General features: G+C 41.2%; 1 non-coding gene across 1 annotated transcript; it reads right to left on the bottom strand.

Annotated features, from left to right (window-relative positions):
- Nucleotides 1-263: 263 nt before the first annotated feature.
- trnas-aga (transfer RNA serine (anticodon AGA)) lies at nucleotides 264-345 on the bottom strand. The gene has a single exon. It is a non-coding gene; the product is annotated as a tRNA-Ser (tRNA).
- Between the last annotated feature and the right edge of the window lie 10,669 nt (nucleotides 346-11,014).

The following is an 11,014-nucleotide window of genomic DNA, read 5'->3' as shown; positions in this document are numbered from 1 at the left end:
TGTGGTTGCGTACCCACTCGTGTGTGTGCCGCCATTCATTCCATGGAGGTCACCCTGCCTGTCTGCCAACTTGGGTGGAACCCATTGACTCATGTAATCAGATTAAAGTAATCAGATTACAAGTAGTGGAAGCTGTTAGTACACACAGACACAAACATACACACACAAACACGGCCGCTTTGGTGCAGTGATAAGTGTGTACGCCAAGCAAACAGGAAGTGTGTACTAAAGGAATACTTTTTTACCAACAAATAGAATAAGCTCGTTGTCGGCAGGATTCGAACCTGCGCGGGGAAACCCCAATGGATTTCTAGTCCATCGCCTTAACCACTCGGCCACGACAACCTTGTGGCCAAGCTATGGCCTTATGTAAACACAAATATCGAACTCAGCGTCACAGGATTATGCTAGGAAAATGTACTAAAATATAATACAAGCTTGTATGGAACTAGCATAACAATTATTAATAATTAATCAGCTAACTGCTAGCAGATTAGCTGCTAGCTGCTAACGCATTCTACCTGGTAGCAACTGGAACCTAATCTGGATGCTAAACATGGTCGAGAAGGCAACATTTTGTGACTTTTGTCCTGTGACACTTTCTCGCTTGATGACAGCGTGACAAGCTAACTTTCCCCTCCGAGGTAAACACACACTGAACTCTTAACCTGACACACACACACACACACACACCTGCTCTCAAACGTCAGCCTTCTCAAGGTTGAACCTGCAGTAAATCTGCACTGACACACACACACACAAGCATGGAGGCTTCTGTTGCAGAAAGCACTATTCTTATCATTATCCATATTACTACACAATATTAATATTGTGTGTATTGTGTTTATTCAATGCATATTACTATAGTAGACCATTAGCATGCCATGTTGGACTGTACACAGCAGGAGCATCATCATCATCATTAACATGTTCACTTCTCCCCCTACAGGCTGCACACTAAATAGCACCATAGTACTGACATTGCATTTGTCTAAAGGCAGGGGCGTTCAAAGTGGAGAGACCATTTGAAGGGCTCATTTTTTTTAATGAAATAAAAAAATAAAATAAATTAATTAAATTGAATTAGTCCCACCCTGAAAAGATGATAGAATACTCCAATGGGAAAACTTTATTAACTGAATACTGATAACAATTTCATTCATTCATTCATTTTCTACCACTTCTCCTCACGAGTGTTGTGGGGGTGCTGGAGCCTATCCCAGCTGTCTTCGGGCTAGAGGCGGGGTACACCCTGGACTGGTCGCCAGCCAATCACAGGGCACATATACAAACATATACACTACCCATTATTATTATTATTGTATTTTCCAAATATTTCCACTTGTCAATTTTCTTCTCATAATGATGACTTTATTTCCATAATATTTTGACTTCATTCTCATAACATTATAACTTTTTCAAAAAAATATTAGTGGTTTAGTTTTGCTTCTGATTATATAATGACTTTTTTAATATTTCAAATTGATGCTACTAAAATGACATGATTTTTCTTTATAATATAATAAAATATAATAAATATAATATTTATATAAAAGTTCATTCATTCATTCATTCATTTTCTACCGCTTTTTCCTCACGAGGGTCGCGGGGGTGCTGGAGCCTATTCCAGCTGTCTTCGGGCCAGAGGTGGGTTACACCCTGGACTGGTCGCCAGCCAATCACAGGGCACATACGTATACCCATTATTATTATTATTATTATTATTATTGTATTTTCCTAATATTTCCACTTGTCAATTTTTTTCTCATAATGATGACTCTATTTCCATAATATTTTGACTTCATTCTCATAACATTATAACTTTTTGAAAAAAATATTAGTGGTTTAGTTTTGCTTCTGATTATATAATGACTTTTTTAATATTTCAAATTTATGCTACTAAAATGACATTATTTTTCCATATAATATAATAAATATAAGTAATAATAAAAGTTTCATTTTTTGTATTACACGTGAGAATACTACATTTTTTTCTTAATATTTAGATTATATTCTCATGACATTATAAATATTTGCATAGCGTAATTTCGCAAAAAGCAGCGGTGAGTGTCTTTCACTTTCTCATACATGCACTTTGAAAGAACTTCTAAACAGCCACTCTAGCCAAACTTTTTATGTGCGTCTTAACTGGCTGGGTGGGCCTGCATGAAGTGTCTGTCCAAACACACTTTGATTGACAGCTTGCACGGATTGGCTCTTCTTCTGTGCTCGCCGCTTTCATTCCCCATCGCCATGCAAGACTTATTTTTCAATCTATGCATCAATGTTTGAAGGTCGCCGTGTGATCATGTGACACGCCACCCTTTTGTAGCCACAGTTGCTGCAGGAAAAACACTCTTACACACGCAGTAATGAGACGGCACCAAAGCGACACTTGGCCACAAAAGGGGTCCTGCTGTCACCGTCAGGGTGGGCCGACAAGCAACACTGAGGGTCACATGACGCTCTCATCCTGACACAGTCTGCTTTATTGGCCAGAATGTGTCAGGAATGGCCGATGATTAGTAAAACTGTGCATATTTAAGCAAATGCTAAGTATTTTTGACAAAAAAATTAAGTATTTTCAACCATAACAGTGGTCAAGTTGATGACATGGCCCGTGGGCCAAATGTGGCCCACAGGACACTAGTTTGAAGCCCCCGCCTTGATATGAAAGTTTAATGTTAGTGCGGCCTGCGCAAGTTTGATATGGATGCTGTATGGTATCATATACCCAGAAAAAATTATTACGTTTGATTAATGTTCATGTTAAAGGTTAAATAGTAACTGTTAATAGTTATCCTCCCTATCCGTGTGGAAGTGGTAAGTTTTTGGCTATTTAAGTTTAAAGGAAATAACTTGAAGGCTACCGTTTAGGTCGCTAGCGCTCTAGTTTGCGAGTTAGCATGTGTCTCAAGACCCTGCAGTTGCGCAATATGTTGTAAATAAAAAGAGTATAAATGTGACTATAGTCGTGTTTTGTCATGTCTACAGGGCTCTAATAATGCTTTGTTCATTTTAATCTGAAAAAAATAATTTGTCTACCCACCAACTATATGTGGTTTCTTAAGTTTTTATTATTTGCCGTTTTATTATAATTATTATATGTATTTATTACTGATTGATTTTCTTTATTCTTGATTTGTCTATTTATTTTTCATCTTATTTTGTGCATTTGTGTATTTTGTGATATTTGAAAACAGTGGAATGTTTTATCAGAGCTTTTATTGTAGAAAATCGGAACCAAAGCACTGAAAGATTTTGTATATTTTTCTGTTTTTAATAAATGCGTTTTGTTTTTTGTTTTTTTTGGAAAACCTGATGCGGCCCAGCCTTGCCCAGACCCTAGCTCCAGTGGCCCCCAGGTAAATTGAGTTTGAGACCCCTGATTTAGAGCATGTTGCTGTACCGCCTGTAAAAGTGCAGCGTCAAAAGCCAAATGTGGCAGCGACAACGGGCCCTGAAAGTGGCGCAGCGTGGCAAGGGCCTTAAAGGGCCGGAGTGTAAATCTTCAGACGGGCGCTCTCTTCTCCTTATGGCAGACAACTGTGCTGGGATCACACGGCCAGCTCGGCATTCCTGACATTGTGGAGATGTTAAGGGTATACGCTGCTGTCTAAACACACACACACACACACGGTCGTCTCCTCGTCTTGCTGTTCCACCTGGACTCATCTGCTCAGGGAGCTGAAACACACACCCTTGTGTTAAAATAACCTCTGTTGTGTTATCATAAGGTGTGTGTCTGAGGCCTAGACAACACACACACACACACGCACACACACGCTTTGTAATCCCACACACAGCCTGAAGCAGCAGGCTGAATAAGCACAGAGCAGCGTGGCCAACATTCACAGTGTCAGCAGGTCAAATACAGTAACACACAGACACACACACACACACACACACACAGCAACATGAAGCCGGCCGCATTGTCCTGCGGCGCTGACGAGATGCCAGCAGCTGCTGCAAAGAAGAAGAAGACAAGACGGACAATAGAGGAAGCACTGTAACGAGATACGCTCGCTGGTTTCTCACCAATTTAGGAAATGGACCCAAGGTGAAGACAGCGGAAACATTTATAGAATATTAAATCAAACAAACTAGTTATTTAAAGAGACAGATGATGTCATCAAAGAATGAAATGTACACTACATCACAGCATATCATGCCATTGCACACATACCATGCAAATCTATGTCTGCGAGCACTATTATCAGGCATCCAATTGGATGTTGGGTAAGTGTTAAGATGTTCTGCCCTGACCCCATTAACATTCTTGGAACAAAAAACAAATAAAAGACCAGCACTTCAGTATTATTCAGTAATATAGTAGACCTATTATGCCTTTTCCACTTTTCTGACCTATAAATGTAATTAAATGTTGTTTTCCTGTGTTAAACGACGCCAATGTTTCAGACAATTAGGTTTGCGAATTTGGAAGTGAGCCCTGAAAGAAGTTTGGGATGGCTCAAAATGCTCTGTTTCAGAGGGCGTTGCAAAACTGCTCTATTATGATGTCACAGAGGAGCGACCTTCCTTATGGGCATGGCTGTAGGCAAGATACGCTCTTTGCCCAACCCCATGCTCTGCTATCCCCCGCCCTTCCCAAATACTTCTCTGTTTACAAGGGCAGAAGTTATTGGAGTCAGTGATTTCCAGCAAAATAAATATATTTGTATCCGTCTCACACATTTCTCATGGGACTGTTTTTGTGAACATGAATGTGAAATATCCGCTAAACTGTTGCTGAAGCAGGAGACTAGGGTTCAATTCCACCCTCGGCCATCTCTGTGTGGAGTTTGCAGGTTCTCCCTGTGCAAGCGTGGGTTTTCTCCGGGTACTCCAGTTTCCTCCCACATTCCAAAAACATGCTAGGTTAATTGGTGACTCCAAATTGTCCATAGGTATGAATGTGAGTGTGAATGGTTGTTTGTCTATATGTGCCCTGTGATTGGCTGCCGACCAGTCCAGGGTGTACCCCGCCTCTCGCCCAAAGACAGCTGGGATAGGCTCCAGCACCCCCGCGACCCTCGTGAGGAAAAAGCGGTAGAAAATGAATGAATGAATGAATGAATGTTGCTGAAGCCATAAGCAGTGCGTTCTCGCTAGGAAAGATGCATTAGTGTGCATCCACGGAGGTGGGGAAATCACAGTACTCACAGATGTGAAGTCATTTGGGTGTGTGACCAACCACAGCGGACTGAGCATGCCCGGAGACGGACTGTGGGTGGAATAAATTAAAACAGATCTTTTTTGGCGGGAAGCACAAATCCAAGGAAATACAGCTGAATAGGTGCAGATTCTGAAAGGTCTAGAACAGGGGTCGGCAACCTTTACTATGAAAAGAGCCATTTCACCCACTTGCCCACTAAAGAAAAATAGCCTGGAGCCGCAAAACGTTGTATGTTTAAAACAACATTGGAGGGAAAAAAAAAGACGAGTTGGAGTACTCTTGCTAGTACTGGAGATAAACTTTTGTTTTTAAATGAGCTCTAATTTATTTTTTAGAATCGTCAAATAACTCATTAATAATAATTAATAACTCAAATAACTCAAAGTATTACTCATTTCCCTTCATGTTAACCTGTCAGAGAGAACTGGATAGCATCCTGTCTGCTCATTCAGTCACCAGTCAGAACTCAGTCAGGATGCATTCATGGTCTCACACAAAGTTGGATTTTTGTAAACTCATAACAAAGACGTGCATTTTCACCACACGGGTGCTAAAAAATATTCAAGCATTGCAAAGGGAGCCGCAACAAAGAGGCTGGAGAGCCACATGCGGCTCTGGAGCCGCGGGTTGCTGACCCCTGGTCTAGAACAGGGGTGCTCACACTTTTTCAGCATGCAAGCTACTTTTAAAATGACCGAGTCAAAATGATCTACCCACTACAAAAATGCAAAACATCTATTTATTTTCAAATGTATTGAGGATTATTTGTACGTACAATGTATGTTGATGTACCTTACATAACCAAATGAGCCAATATTGCAAAACACACATAATTAACTATTAACATTTTTTGTAATTACCTGAATTTACTTTGATGACTTGCACTGAATTGAACCAGCCAGGGATGCATAGTCCGGACAGTAGCTGCTGATAGCCAGCCTCAAGCACACTTCCAAATGTTTGTCAGTCTTGGATAATATCCGTATCATAATATCCGTATAATATTCCATATCCGTATGGAAGTGATATGTTTTTTGCCTTTTTACTTGGTCCAGTTTTTGCCTTTTTACTTGGTCCAGCTCCTTCACTCATTTTAGTGACCATAAACTTTAGAGAGGGCTTAAAATCTCGCAATTCGCCGACTAGCTTAGCACTTTGCATCGTTGTTTACGCATGAGCGGTGACCTAAAGGTCAAAATTTAGTTGTCATCTGATTGGTTGTCCTGTATGTCACTCAAGTAACGGGGATGGATGATAGGCTGACATCGTAAGTTCTGCGGCACTTAGAGACGTTGTTTGATTTGATTGGTCGCTCGAAGGGCAACATTCAGTTGTCATCTGAATGGCTGCCCTGTATGTCAATCAAGTGACGGCATTGATGCTAGGATGATATTTTTTTAATGTCACGCCGCGATCGACCAGCGATCGACCAGTACCACCTCCATCGCGATCGACTTAATGAGCACCCCTGGTCTAGAACGTTTTCTGTATGGGTTATTGTGTATCTGCTCTATAGAAGTCCACAACTTAATACAAAAGGTCGAAAAATTAGCATAATATGGTAATGGTAATGGTTTTATTTCATTTGAACATGCATCAGATTACAATTGAGTGCATCACATAATCAGTTCACAGTTCCACATGTCCAAAAGGAGTAGGAAGAAGCAAAGCTTATTAATTCCTACCCCTCCATCTGGTACTTTTACAATCAATAACTGTTACATTTGTTCACTTCCTGCTTTCATAATATAGTTTACGGTTTTGTTTTTTTTTTAATTCATTCATTTATTTATTTTTATTTTTTGTCATGTACCGAAGTATGAGGTGATATAACAATACAATGACATAATGGGTAGCATAGTAACTATGGTCAATATAGTGATATGTATAGCACATCATCCTTGTATTTAGCAAAAATCAACTGCTTGTATTGTTTCTTGAATTGGCTCATCGTTGTGCATTGTTTGATTTCCTTACTCAATCCATTCCATAGTTTGATTCCACATACTGAAATGCTATAGGTCCCCTTTAAGTGAGAAACATGCTAAAAATACGGTGTACGCTAACCAAGGTTTCTCTACACCACCTGTGTTACTAGCCATTACGCTTTGTATGTAAAAGGTTTCAGAAAGGCAAAGTAAAAAAGTTTGTGTCTTGTGGTGCAAATGTGTGGGGGGGAAGATGAGCAAAGGAGGGCAAAGGCGTTGAGTTTCCCAGTTGCAGGTGTCAAATGTGAATATTTGATGGTGGGGTTTGCTCTTGTTCCGGCTCACCGTCACAGACTTGTCGGCTCAATTCAGTGAAGCGACACCTTCACTAGCAGCACGACAAGCAGGTCACCACACACACGAGGCATCCTGGGCCAGTCACAACACAGACAGACTCATCACTGTCATCATTGATATGGTTTCATATTGATGGTAAGGAATGTGTTGAATTTTCGAGGCTCATGATGTGATCATCCATCAGGCAGTGGCTATCAAGCCTCAGTCCCATCCTGCTGTACTTGTAAGTGTGGGCAAAATCTTGGCATGAGTACCACCTTGGTACAGATTTGGGAGGATGCAGACATTAAATAGCACTTTTAGTGAAGGACACATTTTCGTTATGTGTGGGGCTGTGTCACTTCTGACTCTGTCAGTCTCGGCACCAGTTTGGCTGTCCAATGAGTGAGTACAGATCGTTTGGACCATGACAGGTGAATGTGTGGATAAATAAATAAATGGACTGAAGACCAGTCCAGGGTGTCGCCCAAAGACAGCTGGGATAGGCTCCATACATACCCCCGCGACCCTAGTGAGGATAAGCGGTATAGGAAATGGATGGATGGATTATGAAATACAAAACATGAGTTGTGGATGCCAGCATTTTGCTAATGATCTGGTAAAACAAGAATACCGTATCAGCTATGTTTGGCATTGGCTGTTTGGCTAGGAAAAAAAATAAAGTATCTCCTGACAATTTTCATTTAGTAAAAGTAGCTCCCACAAGAAAAAACCTTCTCATGTTGGCCACTCAGTCATGAGATTGGGAAGAGCCAGGGTTCGATTCTCCGCTTTCCGAGTTTACATGTTCTCCTCGTGCATGCATGTGTTTTCGCCGGGTACTCCGGTTTCCTTTAAAAACATGCATGTTATTTTAATTGGCGACTCTATCTATATGTGCCCTGTGATTGGCTGGCAACCAGTCCAATGTGTACCCCACCTCTCGCCCAGGCTGGGATGGGGTCCAGCATACCCCCGCAACCATAGCAAGGATAAGAATAGAAACTAGCATAGAAAACTAATGGATTGATGGATATGTGATCGGTATTGGTATTGGTATCGATTTCACTCATGGATGATCGGGATATCGGCAACATAAAACCCTGATCGGAGCATCCATAATTTCATCCCTATGCTATTAAAATGACATGACATTCTTGTAAAAGTGTGACTTTTTTTCATTTTGTCTCTTAATATTTAGACTTAATTCTTGTACAATTACAGCTGAAAATATTTAGAATTTATTCATTTAATATAACTTTTTCCACAAACTAATTTGTCATAAATTAGACCTTCTTTTGTTTAATATTTAAACTTTATGTAACTACAATGATGCTGTTTTTAATCATATTACGTTGTTCTTGTAAAATTACTTTTTCTTGTTTCATTTCAACTTTTTTTTTGATAGTTTGACCTTTTTCTTGTAAAATTAGCTGCTGTTTTGTCCATTTTTTTGCTGCTGCTTAATATTGTTTAGTTTTCTTTGTAAATACATATTTTTAGAAAGTGCACTGGGCCAATAATAAAAGCCATTGGTAGCATATCGGACGCCCCTGACCTACATCAAGATCTTCACACACACACATAGACACTCCTCTGTCATCTTCTATGTCTGTTACCATGACGATGGTCATGATACTGATGCCTCTCTGGGTCACAGATGAAAGGGTGCAGGTAACCTAAGGAACTAAAGACACACACACACACACACACTCCCATTAAAAGGTATCGTTGTCATGACACTGACTTGTATCTCATGTGAAATCAACTTTCAGCTGAGTGAAGACTGAGGCATGTTACACTTTGATGTCACACACACTTACATATATAGGTGAGCTTCATGCGCACCCAACACCAACACGTCCCACTGGGACTTATGCCTTTCATAGCTTACTAGATTCAAATAATGTTTTGTACAAACGTTATTTAAAATAAAGTTAAATTAAAACAGAGGACATATTTGCATTTTATTTCTTGATATAATGTGCATATAAGTCATGTAAACAAAGACCACTGCACATGTGTGACTGCAAAGGAGTGTGTGTGTGTGTGCGTGTGTGTGTGTGTGTGTGTGTGTGCTGACTGCATCATGAAGGTACGTCAGTGATGCATGGGGGTGCTGGGTGCTTTCCCACCGAATAGGTCAGTCAGTCTGAGCCATCCCAAAAGGAGAAGTTGTGAGTTTCCTGGTGAGATAGAGTGACAGATGCTGCAAACACGTCGCCATGGTAACTAAGGAGTGGAAAAAAAATCATTTTAGATATAATCAGAGCGGCTGTTTGATGACCACAAATGGTGAGAGATCTGACTTAGTAATGTTTATTATTACTATTCTCGCACGGTGGGCGAGTGGTTGGCCTGGGTTCGAATCTCTGCTTGAGCACCATGCATGTTAGGTTAACTGGCAACTTCAAATTGTCCATAGGTATGAATGTGAGTGTGAATGATTGCTTGCCCATATGTGCCCTACCATTGAGTGGTGACTTCGCCTCTCTTGGGAAGTCAGCATATCCCCACGACACTAGTGGGGATTCATTCATTTTCTACCGCTTTTCCTCACGAGGGTCGCGGGGGTGCTGGAGCCTATCCCAGCTGTCTTTGGGCGAGAGGCGGGGTACACCCTGGACTGGTGGCTAGCCAATCACAGGGCACAAACAACCATTCACACTCACATTCATACCTATGGACAATTTGGAGTCGCCAATTAACCTAGCATGTTTTTGGAATGTGGGAGGAAACCGGAGTACCCGGAGAAAACCCACGCATGCACGGGGAGAACATGCAAACTCCACACAGAGATGGTAGAGGCTGGAATTGAACCCTGGTCTCCTAGCTGTGAGGTCCGCGCGCTAACCACTAGACCGCCGTGCCGCAAAGTGGCATAGATTATTATTCTTATTATCTGATTATTATTATTGTGGGTCACATAGTGTCATGATGACAACTCATATTTTCACCAACATAGATTTCATGGACTAGAAAATTCTACCAGAAGTATATATGACCCTTACAAAAATGTTCTAAAGACTGCGTGTGTGTGTGTGTGTGTAAATGAAAGAGAAAAGGACCTCTGACTTCCGGCTACACGCCCTCCCATTCCTCCGCCTCCACATTTTACCGGATATGCTGACCACATCACATGGGACCCCAAATGTCTTTCTCACACACACACCCACGCCCACCCATGCGCACGCGCACTCACACACTCACATGCATACACACAGAGGGTAAGTCATGTTGTCAATGGAAACAACAAGCACAGTGCTAAACAAATGTGTGTGTATGTGTGTGTGTGTCCAGCAAAACAAAGTGTGACATTTGGGGTAGCAATAAATGCATCATCTCACAGCCACTCAACGTCAGACTGGCGGCAACAGGAGCAGGAGGAGGAAGAGGAGGAGGAGGAAGTGGGATAATTGGAGCAGAAAAGTCCAGCACACATGTGACGGTCAAGGCCGTAAAAAAGTTATGAATAGCTGCAGCGTTTAAAAAAAAAATACTTTGAAGCTTTGCATGTTTCCCTCATAGAAAGTGCGCTGAAGACAAATGTATTCCATCAGCAGCCATCATTTAC

This window comes from Doryrhamphus excisus, chromosome 17 (genome assembly GCF_030265055.1).
Source record: "Doryrhamphus excisus isolate RoL2022-K1 chromosome 17, RoL_Dexc_1.0, whole genome shotgun sequence".
In the NCBI taxonomy this organism is placed as follows: domain Eukaryota; kingdom Metazoa; phylum Chordata; class Actinopteri; order Syngnathiformes; family Syngnathidae; genus Doryrhamphus; species Doryrhamphus excisus.
The sequence above is the reverse complement of the archived record's forward strand: the minus strand, read 5'-3'. Positions and strand labels throughout refer to the sequence as shown.